General features: G+C 43.9%; 1 protein-coding gene across 8 annotated transcripts in view; it reads left to right on the forward strand.

The window, feature by feature from the left end:
* The window catches only part of EPB41L1 (erythrocyte membrane protein band 4.1 like 1), a 168448-nt gene that overhangs the window by 15892 nt on the left and 134298 nt on the right, over nt 1–18258 (forward strand). For all 8 annotated transcript variants that reach the window (XM_081916591.1, XM_081916589.1, XM_081916592.1 and 5 more), the window contains exon 2: nt 9625–9679. The gene's annotated coding sequence lies outside the window, so the exon portion shown is untranslated. The remainder of the gene's footprint in view (nt 1–9624; nt 9680–18258) is intronic.

An 18258-nucleotide genomic window follows, 5' to 3' on the forward strand; every position in this document is an offset into this window, starting at 1 on the left:
TTTCTTGCCTTCTCTAGGCATGGCAAAAGAAAAAGGCAGGAATGCCATCTTGGAAGGGGTTTTTCATTTTGTTTCCTTCCTTTGTCTTTGTTTCTTGCATCCTCTTTCAGCTCTCTCCTGCCGGCCGTACCAGGTTTTCATTCTCTCTCTCCCTCCTCTCAATCCATTTTTTACCTCCTAGGCCTTTTGGGGGGCCTACAGCTCTTTGGAGGCCTCTGGACTTCTGTGCCTGGGAGGGAAGCCTAGGAAAAGGCTGAAACACAGTGGAAGGGGCCCGTTTCTCAGGAGGAGAGCCTTTTCTGGGACACCTGCACCTTAGTGGAGGCCTCCTTAGGTGCTCCAACAGGTGGTTCATAGTGAGGAGGTAGGGCCCACAGTGGTTCCCCACCTGATCTGGATACTGCTGGGATACATCACACATCATGAACCCCAATTCTCCCTTACGGGAGAAGCGAACATCGGTATTTACTGTGATAAATTCCTCCTCTGTAGGGAGGCTTGGGATCTGGCCCTCCCAGGTACCACTGGGTGCATGGGGGAGGCTATTGGACACTGAATCTGGGAAGCTTGCCTGGAGGGGCATGGGACATCTTCCCTCCAGAGGCCTCCTGTCTTCCTTCTCAGCCTTCTTGTTCTTCAGCCTATATCAGGGTTTTCCTTTCTCCTCTGTACCTGTGCTGGTTCCAGGGGCCAGTAGGGATTCTGCATTCAGTGAATAGAGGGGCATGTCCCATTGAAACAACAGTGTTCCTTTTCCTATCCTTTACTCGCTATGCTGTGATTATGCAGTTACTTGCTTAAGTATGAGTTGAACAGGAGTTAGGGGATTGTCTTGCCTCCTGGTGTATTCCTCAAAATCGTAACTTCCTGCCAGTGGTGAGAAGGGCAGAGACAACCCACATCATGGATCCCAATTCTCCCCTACAGAGAATGAACTTATCACGGTAACTACAATGTTTGCATCCCACCTTTTGTTCAGGGATTGGGAATCCCCAGTCACCATTGGCCATGCTGTTGGATTGTTTTAAGTTGGATTGGACAAGATCTGTAGGGAGGCAGGTTCCCCAATCTTGCTTTCAGTTGTCTAGGAGCTCATTCCTACTCAGTTATTTCCTACTGCCCTGGCTCTTAACATATATTCATACATAATTTTATTTGTATGCTGCTTTTCCATAGTCCAAACCATCCTTACAACATGGAAAAAACACATAGACACAACATAACAACATGGAAAAAACACATAGACACAACATAACAAAAGTCGTCATAAATAAAACCTCAAAAATAGACAACCAAACTGAACAATTTCCACATAAATCATAAGATCTAAAATGAAGATACAATATATATATATATATATATCCCCTAAACAACACCTAAGAGTCTGATCAGCAGCCTCAGCTTTTGTAGCTGGAGTCAGTCAGGGCCCTGCCCTCCCAGGCCTGGTGGAAAATGCCTCCAAGACAAGGAGCAGGTCTTCCAGGACTCGCAGCCAAGATGGTCTCCAACAATCTAACAGTCTGTTCATAGCCTTCCTTTGCTAGATCAGAACCATGGATCTTGCGGCAACCTTTCCTTTGATGTGCCACCTGCCCTTCCTGAGAGGGGAGGCTGGCCTTTCTATTTTCCAACCCACATAGTCTTGAATATAATAGATGCCTCTGCAGACGTCTGTGTGTCAAGGTCAGCTCCAGGGCTAATTCTAGCTTGTGGAGAAATTCCACCAAGAGAAACCATGTGATCTAGTGCATTTTCCTTCCCTAATAGAAAAGTATTTCAAGGTATTTTTTCAGCCAGGAATGGGGAAGCTGTGGCCCTCCATGGAAACTGCTGGCTGAGGTTGGTGGGAGACGTACTTACAACATAGAGGGGGCTACAGGTTCTCCATCTCTGTCTAAACTTAACGTGCTCAAAAGTCTGTCTCCCACTGAGCTTTGTACTTTGCCCTATTACCAGTTAGGCAGGTGGGTTCAAGAGCGGAAAAGCAGGAATAGCAGGATTTCGAAGCAGTTCAGTACAATTTCTAGGAGATCACACCTGTGCAGCTGAGCTGCTTACCCATGTGGCTTCATGGAGACTTGTTTTATCTTTTCCTTAATTCTAAAATAGAATTGAACAGCAGAATCTTTTTTTCTTCTTCACCTTTGTGGGGTGAATATATCTCATATAGCTTACACTGGATCAAGATTCTGTCTCCTCTACTAGCTACAAAAGCACTCCTCTACTAGCTACACTTTAAACACTGAGTCACGTTGGATAAGGTATCTCTTTCAACACAATTGCTTATCCAGTGGGCTGCTTCATGTTTTATGGGTGCAAGATTGCAAGGCTTTGAACCCACTTGAGCACATCAAATGCACCCACGAGGACTCGGTTCTCTTCAGTGAATTCACAAATAGGGCAGTGCTTTGGAGAAGGGCTTTCATGACTCTTCCAAGTAAACTGCCAACTCTGGACAAAGCAGATTAATTAGTTTGGGATCATAAAATGTCAGTAGAAACAGGTGATATTGAACTTGGGTCATGAATGCCAGTGTGGTGTAGTGGTTAAGAGCAGTAGACTCGTAATCTGGTGAACGGAGTTCGCTTCCCTGCTCCTCCACATGCAGCTGCTGGGTGACCTTGGACTAGTCACACTTCTCTGAAGTCTCTCAGCCCCACTCACCTCACAGAGTGTTTGTTGTGGGGGAGGAAGGGAAAGGAGAATGTTAGCCACTTTGAGACTCTTTGGGGGTAGTGATAAAGTGGGATATCAAATCCAAACTCCACTCCTCCTCCTCCTCCTCCCTGGAATGAAGCAAAAAATAACACCAGGACTGTTTCTTTGAGGTGTTTCCTTTTCTTAATGGTGACATGGACCATTCATAATGTAAGAATATTCTTCACAACTGTGAGCAGGGCAGTGGGGTGGGGTAAGTGAAGACAAGCTGTAACAGTTAGCTATAGCGTTGTTTGCCGCTCTTGCTCAGGTTGCTCACAAAAGCACTTTGCTAACTGAAATTCATTCTGATTGTGCGGATGAAATGCAACTGATAGAATTCAACAGGGTGTCATATTGGTGTGTGAATACAGTCCAGATCCAATTATCCCCAGGCACGCACCTCCAGATGGTGGAGATGTCGGGTGCAAAAGGCGCCTGGCTGATTTTGAACACTGAGTGTCTGTTCATTTATATCCCGCTTTTGTTTTATTGAAAGCGGTTAACATTAACATTTTTTTTAAAAAAACAACCCCCCGAAAGTACAAACAGCAACAAAACCACATTAAAACCAAAGCAGCAATCAAACACAACCCAGATTGAGTGCCACATCACAATCAAAGCATACCCCATCACACAGTACAAAAACCCCTGCCGGAAGTTGCCTTGTACAGTGGTACCTTGGGTTAAGTACTTAATTAGTTCCGGAGGTCCATTCTTAACCTGAAACTGTTCTTAACCTGAAGCACCAGTTTAGCTAATGGGGCCTCCTGCTGCTGGAGCATGATTTTAACCCAAGGTACCACTGTATTGCTTCTTAGCCAATGACAAAACTTTAACAGTGCTGGGGCTAAGCAAGCCTCTCTCAGGAGGTCGTTCCAGTGCAGTGGTGCTGGAAATGACAAGGTCCTGTCATCATCAGGGCATCACATTGGCGACTCTTGAGCTAGGCTGTTGTATATGTAACACGAAGAATTACCGTATTTTTCGCTCTATAAGACGCACCAGACCACAAGACGCACCTAGTTTTTGGAGGAGGAAAACAAGAAAAAAAAATATTCTGAATCTCAGAAGCCAGAACAGCAAGAGGGATCACTGCGCAGTGAAAGCAGCAATCACTCTTGCTGTTCTGGCTTCTGGGATAGCTGTGCAGCCTGCATTCGCTCCATAAGACGCACACACATTTCCCCTTACTTTTTAGGAGGGAAAAAGTGAGTCTTATAGAGCAAAAAATACGGCACCTTGACGAGTGGTTTCATTAATATTACTGTGTATATTTGAGTTTCACTGTATGAGTGCTAGTACAACTTTGCTGGAGGCAGTGTTGTTCAAGGTCATCATTAGCAGAATACCGTGATGTAATTTTGCCATGTGCCTTTCGCCCCATCCTCCTTTGTTGTTAAGAGGTTTGTTGAAACTGAGATGCTCATGAGGAATACGGAGTCAAAAAGGGTCAGGTGGAAGGTGACACGATGGCTGAATTGTAGTCGTTTCAATGGCAAGAGTTCTTGTTTTTGCCTGTGCGTAAAACTGCTGGCCACAATTACAGCCAAGACTTGATCGTGTGGATTTCCACTTGGAAGCCATTTATTGCGAGTTAAATAAAAAATGTCACAATAATCATATAATAGGATTGAAGATATCATAGTAAAATGAGAACAGCAACAAAGCAAAACCAAACCCCAGAAAGAGGTTTCACAAGAAGGAACGTGTTTTCTCCAAGATACTACCTGTTTAACTTGCCATTGCCACTTCCTGAACTTTTATTAAGGTCCTATAGATGGACTGCTGTGTCTGCATTAATCTGCAGCTGCTGTTGTGTTAAAGAAATGTTGTTACAAGTGTATTTTGAGGATTTGTCCTTGCAGTGTATGTTGCTATGTTTATTTAGAAAACAGTTGGCAGGCTTTGCTTCCAGAGGTGAAGAACTGGAATATCAAGAATGGCTTGCTTTGCCATTGATCAGATTATTACTTGCACTGCCCCTGCCCCTTTGCTCTTGTCTGTTCTTGGCTTTGTTTGTTATTTCTTTCTCTGTTGCTTGCTGTTTTAACCAACTGGCATTTATAGGTGGGGTGGAGTTTTAAGAGTCTGTGCACATGCAGAATTTTGTGCATTCTGAGAATCGTTTTAGTTTCAAGCATGGGAGTAGCCAGGGGGCTGGAGGGGGGCAGGTGCCCTCCTAAAACAGGTAAATAAGTAAAAATATTTAACTGACCAATTGTGTTCTGCGCCCCCCCCAAGCATAATGCTTGCCCCACCCAAAATAATGCCTGCCCCCCTCCAAATAAATCCTGGCTATGCCCATGGTTTAAAGCAAATTTCTAGCTTTTATGGCAGGTGTAGGGAACCTTTTGGGACGCGGGTGGCGCTGTGGGTTAAACCACAGAGCCTAGGACTTGCTGATCAGAAGGTCGGCGGTTCGAATCCCTGTGATGGGGTGAGCTCCCGTTGCTCGGTCCCTGCTCCTGCCAACCTAGCAGTTCGAAAGCACATCAACGTGCAAGTAGATAAATAGGTACCGCTGCAGTGGAAAGGTAAACGGCGTTTCCGTGCGCTGCTCTGGTTCACCAGTAACGGCTTAGTCATGCTGGCCACATGTACTCCAGCTCCCTCGGCCAATAAAGTGAGATGAGTGTCGCAACCCTGGCGTCGGTCACGACTGGACCTAATGGTCAGGGGTGCTAGGGAACCTTTGGCCCTCTGAAGGTTGCTGAACTTCAGTTCCCATAATCCTTGACCATGCTTGCTGAGGGTGATGGGAGTTCTAGTTCAGCAACATCTGCGGGGCCGCAGTTTGCCATATTTGCTCTATGGCTACAAAATAAACTTCAGTGTGTGCAGGCCAAGGCTAGCGCAATTTCAGAAGCCCAAGGTGAGACTGAATAAGATTTCCAGTGCCAAAGTGTTAGGAACATAAATATTTTGGGTTGTTTTTTTAAGATTAGCAAAAGTAGAATAAATTATGCAGAGCAAATGAATATACAGTATGTGGAAGGGTTGCAGAATGAATTTTGCAGATTTTTGTGTTACTGTAGTGCAGGATTTTGACTTGTTGAGGGCTCAGACTACACTGCACTGCCTTTTGTAATTCAAAAGTGTCTCTAATTGACTGGAAAGATGTAGCCACTTGAATTAAATATCATGCTAATAAGGTATTGTGTAGTAGCCAGCAGATAATAAGGTTAGGTATGTATTTATTCTCCTGCAGGCGTGTACGGTTTATAAAATAGGTGCAGATACAGTATACTGGTACAGCTCCTGCGACAGAATTCTTGATTCATAGCTAACCTCAGATAGGGGACCTCATCCAGCCCCCAAGCAAATATTTCTGGTCTTCCAGAGATATACGGACTCTGGTAGCAGCAAACCTATCACTGCAGTAGTTGGAGAGGAGTACGAATGTCTGCCCTGCCCTGTTCCCTGACAGGGATGCAAATTGCCCCCACCCTGGTCATGAGCTCGATCATTTGATGATGAAGAAGGAATGATAGCTACCATTCTCAACCTGGATCAGCTGAGGGGGGAGGAAGGTTGTGTGACTGTGCAGTGTAGTAGAGCGAGGAGTGGCCACACCCACTGCCGGCATGTGCCCACAGGAGTGTTGGCCAAGGGTGAATACAGCCCTCAGGCTGAAAGTGGTTAGTCACCCCTGACAGAGAAGATGCCACCCAAAGAACTGCAGTTCTGTCTTGTGTGGCATTTTGGAAGCAGTAGCCTGAGGTTACACTGCCTCTGAAGGAGCAAGTACATAGCTTGGGGTATTTCTGGAACCTCAGTGGCACAGAGAAGCTTCCATCAACTTGGGTTAGTGGCCCAGCCACTAGAGAGGGGTAGCCTAACCTCTTTTGTTTACGCTTTGGTAACCTCTAGACTAGCTTACTTCAATGCATTATATGCGGCGCAGCCCAACTGCACCTGGTACCAATTTGGTTACAGACCCAATTCACAGTCTGGTATTGAGCCAGTGTGGTGTAGTGGTTAAGAACGGTACAGTCATGCCTCATGTTACGTCCACTTCATGTTACGTTCTTTCAGGTTACGTCCTGCGGCGACCCAGATGTACCGGAAAGGGTTAGTTCTGGGTTTCGCCGCAAAATGATGTCACGCGCATGCGCAGAAGTGGCGAATCGCAACCCGCCTGTGCACAGACGCACCACTGCGGGTTGCACTTTTTTCATGTTGCGAATGGCCCTTCGGAATGGATCCCGTCTGCAACCAGAGGTACCACTGTAGTCTTGGTTCGCTTCCCCACTCCTCCACATGCAGCTGCTGGGTGACCTTGGGCCAGTCACACTTCTTTGAAGTCTCTCAGCCCCACTCACCTCACAGAGTGTTTGTTGTGGGGGAGGAAGGGAAAGGAGAATGTTAGCCACTTTGAGACTCCTTAGGGGAGTGATAAAGCGGGATATCAAATCCAGACTCTTCTTCTTCTCTTCTATGTGACTCAGGACACCAATACCCCAAAGACTTCCTCTCCCTAAATTAACTGACCCAGGATTTTGTGATGGTAATCTGAGGCCTCCCTCCAAGGGGGATCTGGTGGGTGAGAACACAAGAACAGGCCTTTACTGTGGTGGCTCCCTCATTCCTTTTTTTATCAGGCCTTTGGCTTTTGAATATCTATAGCCTTTTTGCATGAGTGGGATGTTTTAATGTATGCTGTTCATTTTAAAATAGAATTGCCTTTTAGATTTTTTCAATGCTGATTTTAATGTAAGCTTGCTTAAAGCATTGTATGTCACTTTGAGTTGGTGTGGCAAATGAAGACTAATCTAATCAATCAATTAATAATTGTTCCTCTTAGTTTGGGTTGAAACCAAAACCTCTCCCTCATTTGGGTGGGCCACAGAAATCTCAGCTTAAATAGCCTTGGATTCCACAGCTAGAACAAAAATACACTCTTTTGACCCAAATAGGGTTCTTTCTAGCTTTGCATGAATTTGCACTGATTAAATGATTCCCTGTGAATGGGAGGAGATATGCAGGAAATATGCAGAGAAAGGTGTACAGGTCATGGTTGCACTTCGGGAGGATGAAAAGATGAAAGCAAGCTTTTCTCCTTTAACAAAGCATTATATCCATGAGGTCATATCAATTTAACCTTTAAGGCTAAAGACTTCTTGGTGGAAAATCTACACTGCCCTGGTTGTTTGTAAAAACAGTAAGCCACAATTTGTGCACATTTAACTAGGGTGCATTCAGCTTGATGCACTTGACAAAATTAAAAAGGGAGCAGGTGTTCAGGAAAAAAAGGCTTTGGCAATCCCACCCGCCATTGCACCTGATGTGTTTTGACTAGACATGATATTGCCAGTCCCTGGAATGTAACCCCCCACCTAAGTTGCAGGCTTAGAACAGTGGCTCTTTTAGAGCTGTATGTACCATCGAGTCTTTTCACAGACAGAATGAAGATGTGCAGCCTGCCTAAAGGGGGCAGTTTTTCTTCCTTGCTCTTGTTCAAATGCTCTTCTTTCCTTCTGCAAGAAGCTCACTAATGTGAGAAGCAGGCCATTGTAGGATGCTATTTACATTGTTTCAATCAAGTTGTTGTTAAACTTACGCAGGCTGTAGACGTAAGGGTTGACTTCTAAGCTATCCTTCAAGGTCCAAGACCAAACCTTTGTGGCTTTCACATCTGGGTCTGTAATGAACTCCGCAGGCCAAATGTTGCCTTCCAGAACTTTGGTGTCTCTGCTGGAGCAGCAGTGGTGAAGTTAATGTATATAATGAGAAGATAATGGCACACAGAACAGATGGCTCTAAAATTAGAATGTGTTTAATAATTCCTTGTGCAGGCCAGAAAAAGTATCCATTTCATTTCCTGAGCAGTGGATTGTTTCCTCAAGATTGGATCTAGTAAATACATACTTGTATTACTTTCATAAATAAGTTTGAATGCACAGCGGTTCGCTGACTGAAGAAAATGTTGTTGTTTCATTCATTTTTGTCAGTGAAAACATGCATCTTTATACCCCACAAGGGAATTTGCTTGGTTGTAGTAAATACACAATTGTTCAGGACATAGTTATAGCATTATTGTGGGTATACTGGTTTCATCAGGGTTTCATGTAACAAATGTCTGAAGGGTGAATGACAGGTGTAATTCCTTAAGTAATTATGTGCTTGGGAGATGGGATTGGCTCATGGCTTTCCAATGTATGTACCTGGATGTTTGATAAATTTATTATTCAGACTCTTCAGATTTACTGCTAGAAATTCAGGAGTCTCTATGGTAAATACATAATTGCCACATATTGCATGGAGTTGCTTACAGTTTGCAGCAGGGGTAGGGAACTGGCTCTGGCCATTGGACCAGATCCTTGTCTCCCCCATCGCATGTGAGTGAGGCTGCCTTCCTGTCAATCACCTGATGCCACAATGATGTCAGATGATTTGCTTCAAAGGCTGCACTTGGCTCCATGCAAACCCTGATGGTCATTGTTTGCACAGAGTCCTGCTTGTCGCTCTGAAGACCTGACGATAGTGCTTTCCTAGAGCTGCAAGGGCATTTGGAAGCCTGAAAGGCTGGGGCTTCGAAGTGCCACACACAGCTATATGCAAGGCCTGGGTTTTATGCAGGCTTTGCAGGGGTTTCTGATTAGCCCGAAAACCTTTTCCACCTGGCCAGAAACCTCTTTCATTTGTTGCACACCTGACATCGTATATGATGTCAGGTGTGACTTGGCCAAAATGACCTCATGGGCCAAATGGAGAGAAACCTAGAGGGGCTAATTAAGCCCACAGACCAGAGGTTTCCCATCACTGCTTTGCAATGTTCAGATAACAGAGGCAATCCCAGATCTTATGAAGAAATGAGAGGCATATTAACAGTCACAACTTTTGCAGGAGACACAATTCTGTTCTTTGCAAAGGCAGGATTACATTTTCTCCTCCCATTTCTCACTCTCATTTTTCTCCTTCTAGTGTCTGAACAGTGCTTGAACGGAGATAAAATAGTCCAACAGCAGCTGGAGACTGGGTGAGTTTTCTATAACCATTTAATTGTCTTTCATCAAACCCTTCACTTTTGCTTCTTTAAATGGAAGATTGCCAATAAAAAAAGTGACTGTGGTCTTTCTATCGTTTTTTCCAAATACTCTTTTAAAAGTACCATCTTGTAGTTTACTTGTTGCCTCCTCCGCTAGTGCTTAAAAGGTGTTTGCTTTCAAAAACCACAAAGAATCTACCCTGGTTGGCTCCCCTGCAAGCAGCTTCAAGCTCTACTGGATCTCCAAACTGAGTTGCTTGCAGTTTGGCATCTTAGATAAGTTAAGAGATACATGTGGGAAGAGGCCAAATGCAACCAGGGTGGATCACAGTGGTACCTATTTACCGGTACTTGCACTGACATACTTTCAAACTGTAGGGACATGGGTGGCCCTGTGGTCTAAACCACTGAGCCTTTTGGGCTTGATGATTGGAAGGTCGGCAGTTCAAATCCCTGCGACGGAGTGAGCTCTGTTGCTCTCTCCCAGCTCCGGCCAACCTAGCAGTTCGAAAGCACACCAGTGCAAGTAGATAAATAGGTACCGCTGCCGCGGGAAGGTAAATGGTGTTTCCATGTGGTCTGGCACTCGTCGCTGTCCTCTATGTTCCAGTAGCGGTTTAGTCATGCTGGCCATATGATCTGGAAAACTGTCTGTGGACAAATGCCAGCTCCCTTGGCCTGAAAGCGAGATGAGCGCCGCAACCCCATAGTCGCCTTTCACTGGTATTAACCATCCAGGGGTCTTTTTACCTTTCTGCCACAGTAGTGCATGTCTGTTGATGACACATCATAGCGGTCTTCCATATTAGTAGCTGCTGGAGCTGTTTTTTACAATTGATTGTAGTAAACAAAATTTTGACGCATACAGAATAGAGTGAAGGTAGATCAGGATATATTGTAATAAGTAGGAACGACGTTTTGAGGTGATAACAATCAAGCAAACAGACATGTACAAGTTCATGCACTCGGACAGATGTGCACAGAAAGCATTTCCAAGATAAACTAGTTGAAGAAATGATTTCTCTCCCCTTACCAGCACACATTTCCAGCTACTGGTGATTTGAAGAGTTTTCCATGCTTTTTATGTTTACTGTAAATAATTTGACACCATAATAACACTTGCTTACACACGGCAAGTAGCTTTATAATGTGTGGAATCATGCTAGTGTGTTCTGTGACATAGGGTTGCTGGAGCACAATTCGGTAGCCAGGATGCTCACCAGGGCAAAATAGTTTGAGCATATTACACTGATCCTGACTTGACTGCCCTGGCTGCCAATTAGTTTCCAGGCCCAATTTAAAGAGCTGGTTTTGACCTATAAAGCCTTAAATGGCTGAGGACCACAATACTTCAATAACCAATACTCCCTTTATGAACTGACCCAGAACCTGCAGTCATAATCTAAAGCCCTTCTTTGTGTGCCTCCTCCATGAGCAGTCTGGAGGGTGGCAGCACAAGAACGGACCTTTTCTGCAGTAGCCTGCAGGGCAGCCCTGTTTAGGGAAGCTTTTGATGTTTGATGTATTACAGTATTTTAATATTTTTTTGGAAGTCACCCAGAGTGGCTGGGGAAGCCCAGCCAGATGGGTGGGGTATAAATAATAAATTATTATTATTATTATTATTATTATTATTATTATTATTATTATTATTTATTATTAGCTCCCTGTTTGTAGGGTGTTCTCCCTAGCGAGGTTCATCTGGCACCTTCATTACATATCTTTAAGTGCCAGGCAAAAACATTTCTCTATAACCGGGCCTTTGACTGATTAACATTCTGTGCCCTTCTAAATAATAATAATAATAATAATTTGTATTTATACCCCGCCTTCCCCAGCCAAGGCCGGGCTCAGAGTGGCTTACAAGCAATAATAAAAACAAGTTGAATGATTACAACTTAAAAACAAAATTAAAAGGAAAACAAGGAAAACAAATGTGTTTGTGGGTTGGTTTTATTATGTATTTTGGGTTCTCATTTTGTATTTTTATGTTGTGAACCACCCTGTGATCTTCAAATGAAGGGCAGTATACAATTATTTTAAAAAATAACAAAGTAAAAATAAATGCACGTATCCACCTGCTTGATGATCATGTGGCATAGAACACAAGGACTGTGTAAAGTATGGTGCCTCTTATTGGTACAACTTTTTCTCTGTGGGTAAACTAGAGGATAGTCCTTAAACATGGGCACTTTCCATTTTTAAAGTGATCTGAAGATCCTTGTCAGATCTGCCTCGGTTCTGACACTTTGATCCTGTGTTGGGAATGCTCGTCTGAAGATGCTGTTGCAGCTCAGATGAAATTTGACCTGGGAAAACACTTGTTTTTGAATGGGGTTCGTGCATCTATCCAGAGCAGGAGGCAGGTTCCTACTCTCTCTCTCTCTCTCTCTCTCTCTCTCTCTCTCTCTCTCTGTGTGTGTGTGTGTGTGTGTAGCAGTAACTGCAGTCTTGTCAGGGAAAATAAATATCACACTAGTAGCATAAGGGAAATCCATGTCTTTGAGGAGAGCTGTAAATGGGTCAGTGGCATGGATGAAGATAAAATGCATGCACATGCCTCAGGGGCGATAGATTTTTCTCTCTTGAGTGTGTGGCTTGTAAATTTTTATGGGCAATTTCTACTCTGTAATGCCAAGTGCCTTACATTTTATTATTGCAAGAGTTGGGTCAGGGGCATGCCTTAGTTCACATCTTTCCCTCCGCCCACCCCCAGCTCCCTGTTATGGATAATGATTGTGATCATTTTTTTTCCTGGGGGGAAAGGAACACATAACTAAGACAATACTGTAATCTTCCTCCTTTTTACAAAACCTGTCTCTCTGGGTTGGAACATGATCACTACAATTCCCAATCAAACCTTTTCTTGGGATTACGTATTCAGATATTTGGTTGTGGATATTTAGCTCTAAATGCACTTGGAACAGGATATACTTCCAACTGAGCAAGAACAAGAAAGATGAAAGGTAAACCCCGAGATTATTCCCTTCCCTTCATTAAAGAGAGAGAGAGAGAAAGAAATAAAAGAATAGGTACTCTTTCTTAATATCTTCTACATCATTGGTGGCTTATTAATATTATTATTATTTTACCTAAGGGGAGAGGATGATTTGCACCCCTATCAGAGTGCTGGGTTGATGGAGAGGCTTAAATATCTCTGCTGAACCCAGTGCTGCTGCCCACTTCACCTTTTATTGTACCACTGCCAAAAGGGGTTTTGAGTGGAATTTAAATTAGCGTGGGGGGGGCATTATCTGACCCCTGAGCCTAGGGGTTGGCCACCCCTATTCTCTGCTCTGTATTGCTTCAAACAGAAGCCTGCCTTTGCAAAGGGAGAGACTTTATCTCACTAGAGACGGGCCACAAATTATTTCCCCTCTCTTTTATTACCTCTTTCCAATCTATGTTAGCCCACACTAATTTTTTACCTGTTCTGTTTTGTTTTTTAAGCATTTGACACTTAGCAATGTCCTACAACACACACACACACACACAAGGAAAACAAACAAGGGAAGAGAGACAGACCAGGTCTTAGACACCCATCTCAGTGCCTTGTGTGCTTCATAGCTCACAGTCAATCTCACATGTTTAAAACCCAATAACTGCATTTTGTTTTGTTTCTGAACTGTTGTCAGACCTGTTCTACCAAAGGTTAAGAGGGAGATGCAGCATTCTGTGCATCAGTGATCCTACTGAGACAATGATAAATACCGAACTATTGTAGTGGAAGCCCATTTTAATTCATACTTCATATTTCACCTTCACCTCTTGGGTAGTTCAGCATTCCTTCTAGTGCCCTGAACCTTATTTTCCTGCTGAACATCTGTTTGCAACATTTCTGGAAAAGGTGAAGGTCAAAATGCCTGTATAGTTTGAAATCTACTGTAGCCCAGTAGGCAAAACAGTACACAAAGCATTGGCAATCCGAGGATTGCGCTGTGAAAATCTCCTTTTCTCCAAGCCCTGCCTTAATTTTCCCCACACCTGACATTAAATATAATGTCAAGTTGAGGACAGGTGGGTCTGACTTTGGCCAAAAAAGCCTAAGAAATTCTCATGGGGACTTGATCCACTGACTCTTAATAGGAGCAGTTATTTTCTAGCCACAGTGGTGATTTCAAACTAGCCAGGCACAGTTACGATATCAGAGAAAAATCACCTTGGGGAGCAGGTTTCAGGAAGGTAAACCACAGGTGAAGGAGAGTTCTGCTATCCTTGCCCGCATGCCGTCTGTTCCTCATAAAACTAGACCCACATAGCTTCTTTATCTGTGCTATCATTCTGTCCTCATAGAATTTCTGTTTGTTTGCTTGCTTATAATCTACCCTTTTGTAAAAGTACAAGGTGGTGTGCACAAACAGAAATTGCAACAATAAAAACATCAATTTAAAAAAACCCTCCACAAACACTAGTTGGGTAAAAGAAAATGCACATTTCAAAGCACCTCTAAATAAGCGGCGTTTCTAAGTGACGTCTAAAAGAAGGCACTGATGCTTGCTGCCCCATCACAGGATCTCAGTGATCCTGGTGGAATATTAGGATTCAGGTGGTCCTTAGGGCGCTTTAAAGTCCATGTTGTTTAGGGCTTTGTGAATGAACACATGAACCTTGAACCTTGCCCAGTAGCAAATGGTGTCGACCATTATATTCTGTCCATGATGGTTCGGGAATGGTTGTTGCTGATGTACCAGCCAGAGCTGGTGGAACCCACTCCTAGCTACAGTGGTTGCTTGGTCCTCTAGAGATAGATTAATGATCACTCCTAGACCTGCTCCTTCAGAGGGAGTGCAACCCCATCCAGAACAGATGACTGGTCCATGGCTGAGACTTTGGGACCAACCACCCATAAGGCCTTTGTCTTCCCAGGATTCAAGCTCTCCTGGTCCTATACATGCCTATAGTATTGGCTTGTTTGCAAGTTCAGTCATCCTAGTGATAAAGGTATTTCAGTTATAATGTGCTTATTTAGATAAAGCTCCTCTTTTGTTCGGAGTATGATTCTGCATTAACTAATGCCCCTTCGAGTCTGGCTTTAAGGTTCAGCATTTCTCTGTTTCCTGGATTCCAGCATCTTTTCTTCTTGGTATGGCAGAGGGTAGCAATTTATTAGCAGACCATGTGAAGTTGGTAAAAGAGAAGGGAGGGAGAAGGCCGCCTCTGTCTTCAGGATCTTTGAATAAACCAACAGTGCAGCAAGCCTGAAGAATAGAAACCGAGCCTGTCAGATCTCCTATAATTTGAGCCTGACTACAAGTCCTATGATTGAAGTCCTTTGTTGTTTTTTAGGTTTCCCAATTTGTACAGTACACTTAGTTTCACCTCCAAGGTGTTAGCGTGTCAGCAAGGGAAAGAAAAAGTGCAGCTACAAAGGAACTAATTTGACAGTCGCCCTGTCAGCCTGGGGGAACTCCCAGGAAGTCTGCGCCGAATGTACAGCTGTTGCAGGAGAGATGAAGAAACCCAAGGAGCCTGAACTCTGATCTGAGAAGACAGATTTACTTGTGTGGTTGATTTCCATTGGGGTACCTTTGCTGTGGTGAGATGTGTGCATGCTCAAGCAGGCATTTTGCTTTGGTACATCCTGCCATTGTGGAGTATGATGCCATGCCCCATTGTGCTTATTTCTTTTTCTTTTCTATTTTTTTCACCTAGCCCATGGATTGCTTGGGAGCAATACCCCAGTTGAGGCATTCTTATCATTCAACAAGGGGGAGAGGGAGAATACAGTAACTAGATCTGTCCCCTACATTACATCCCTGTTCCTCAGCCCCAGCGATGTTCCACTTGTTGGAGGGCAAGCGCCTGTAACAGGGAACCTAATGTACTTGTGGAGGCTCCCCATGTGACTTAGAACCCTGCATGATTGGGGATTTGAATTGCCTGGGGAACTTCCATGGGTACAGCAAGTTCCCTACTGCAGATGCATGGATGCTGGTGGAGTGCGGTGATGGGGACATGTGAGGCTGCTAACGGGGACAAAGAGTGTGAATTGAACATTCCGTTCCACTATTTTAAAAAGAGATGGACAACACATTCTTATAGCTGCTGTGGAACTGCTATGCTGACAGCAAAGGGTGTGTTATTCATTTAAGTACCTTGCTCAGATTCTATTTAGGGAGCAGGGTTGGGAGGACCATCAATACAGTAGTTGTCAGGACTGTAACGGTATTATCTCACTATAGCCAGTAACAGAAACACTATGGTTGAGCTTCATTTTCTTGTAGAGCCCCAGTAACCTCCTTTCCTGATGCAATACCATAGTTCCATCCCCCAGGATCTCATATCAAAGTCTTTCGCTGCTTATTTTTGTCCTTCATTTGCACACAAACTGAAATAGGTACCACATACTGTAAGTCTGTAGCCAAATGACACACTCAGAAATATTGCTGGATAGTTGAACTGATATTGCGTTGCACCCCTTCAGGCTGCTGGGAATAATAGCATTTTTTAAAAACCCCAAACCCACAATCCCTTACATCAAAACTCCCTCTTAGTGGAAAATGGATCTGCCAGGTAGAAAGGTTCTGGCTTAGTTTTCTCTGATATGGTAGATTTCTACATGTCTCCCCCCACCTGCACTCCAAAATGATATACTGTACAGCCCAAGAAAGATTTTAGTGCATGTTTCTGAACATGTATTTCCTTTGCCGTGATCCCATGGCCCACTACATAGTGGAGGACTCTTAAGTATGAGGTTCAGATGGATTCCTTGGATAGCAACCCATTAGTCGCTTATTTGGTGCCCTCTCAGTCAGAGTACAGTCCTGCCACCATCATCTGACTTAGAGGCACTGCAAGAATCTTATGCTCCATCTTCTCAGCCGTGCAGAAGTCAAAGACTACAAAGTGAGGTGAGGACTTTAAAACCATGCAGCCAGTTCCTTCATAGAGGTTCAGTTCCTGCTGAGACAACATGCTCCCATAGCTGCCTTATGAGGAGAGAGCTTCAGGGCCCCCTTGGAGCTATCCAAGGTCCTGTTCTTGTCTGCCCCCTATTCCGACCAGTCTTTCACCTGTTGACTTCCTGGACACTGCCTGCTTCCTTGGTAAGTCTCAGGAACACATGGAACTGGGAATTCTCAAGCAAGAGAACATGCAAGAGATAAAATTTGCACTGTCTACATACTGTATTATTTCTACACCGCTCTTAAACATGTGCAGTTATAAAAAAAATAGAGATCCTTTAATGCCAAAAAATTATTACACGTTCACTGAGCTATTAGTTGCAACAAATGTACGTAATTGCTTGAATCTAAACCAGCCTTAACTTCGGTGTGAGAATATAAAATCTCTGCTGTCTATATGACTGCATGTTTTCAGTCTTGATTTTGTTGCAGCTCCCTGATCTAAGATACTACCTGGTTGATGATTATTCTAAGAAAGCATTTGAAGATCCGTGCAAGGAGTGGGGTGATACGCTTATCATTGTGCATATGAATCCGTTATCTCTCTCAGGCTTCATTCTACAGCTCAAGGACTGCTAGTATATTAATCTGTCTTATGACTATCATGTAGAGCTTGTGACTGTGTCTGTATATCACACAGGAAAGAGATAAAGAAAAAGCCTGGTCTCTTTGGTGTGCTTTTCCCTATGATTGTGTCTTTTTCATGCAAGCTGTTGCTAGTACATATACAGATTATGCATTTTTAATCTTGCAGAGAAACAATAGCTCTGGCCTGTCTGCAGGCCGTTGAATTTCCCAACAAGATAGTTGGTAAGATGGTTTGACACACAACAGTTGCAAGTCTGAAGCTGGTGATGTGTCAAGTTTGTTGGGTTGGTTAAGAAGCCTCCCTATAAAAAAAAAGTCTTAAAGGGACTCTACTTTTCAAGCCACTTTACACTTAAGTACAGATTCAACAGAGCTTCCTTGGTCTGTGGCCTCTAACCTTAAATACCAGAGTGAGATTGGAAAACCCTATTTGGATATGATTTTGATTTGGCCAGATGAAATTTCCACATGACTTTCAGATGCCCAGTGAATAGCCTGACCTATTAAACTTCCAAGACACAACCAATGTCTTGTATTGAAATGTTCCATGTTTCCTGGAACTCTCATTCCCTTTCTCCCCAACTGACAGACAGACTTAAATATATACAAACTGGCACTAAATGCATCTTATATAGGCCCTGTTTCCTGAGCTCTATTTGCAGGAGCCATTAGCATTTTCCCAGCACTTCCATCCGGTCTATTACTGCAGTATTTCCCAACAGGGGCCATATGGCCCCTTGTGGGCCCCCAAGATATTCTAAGGGGCCACAGGATAAGGCTAGGGGGCCACAGAGGGAAGTGAGAAGTGAAGAAAAAAGTTTTTTTTTATAAAAAAAATCCTGATTGGCTATCTGCTTGGCCAATCACAAGGGGGCAAGGGGGTAGCACATCAGGGCCTAGTGCTCCTTTTTGCCACGTGTGTTTTCTTGGAGCAGTCTTGTTTTGTTTCCAGTAGGAGAGGGTGATCTCTGAGGCTTCCATTTTGACCATTAGAGCCCACAATTCAGAACCCCCAGGTTAAGTAAATGTGGTATTCGGGTGACAATAGGTAGGGCTGGATGAGCTGGAGCTGCTTGT

Source organism: Podarcis melisellensis (genome assembly GCF_964234715.1).
Source record: "Podarcis melisellensis genome assembly, chromosome: 6".
NCBI classification, from domain to species: Eukaryota; Metazoa; Chordata; class Lepidosauria; order Squamata; family Lacertidae; genus Podarcis; species Podarcis melisellensis.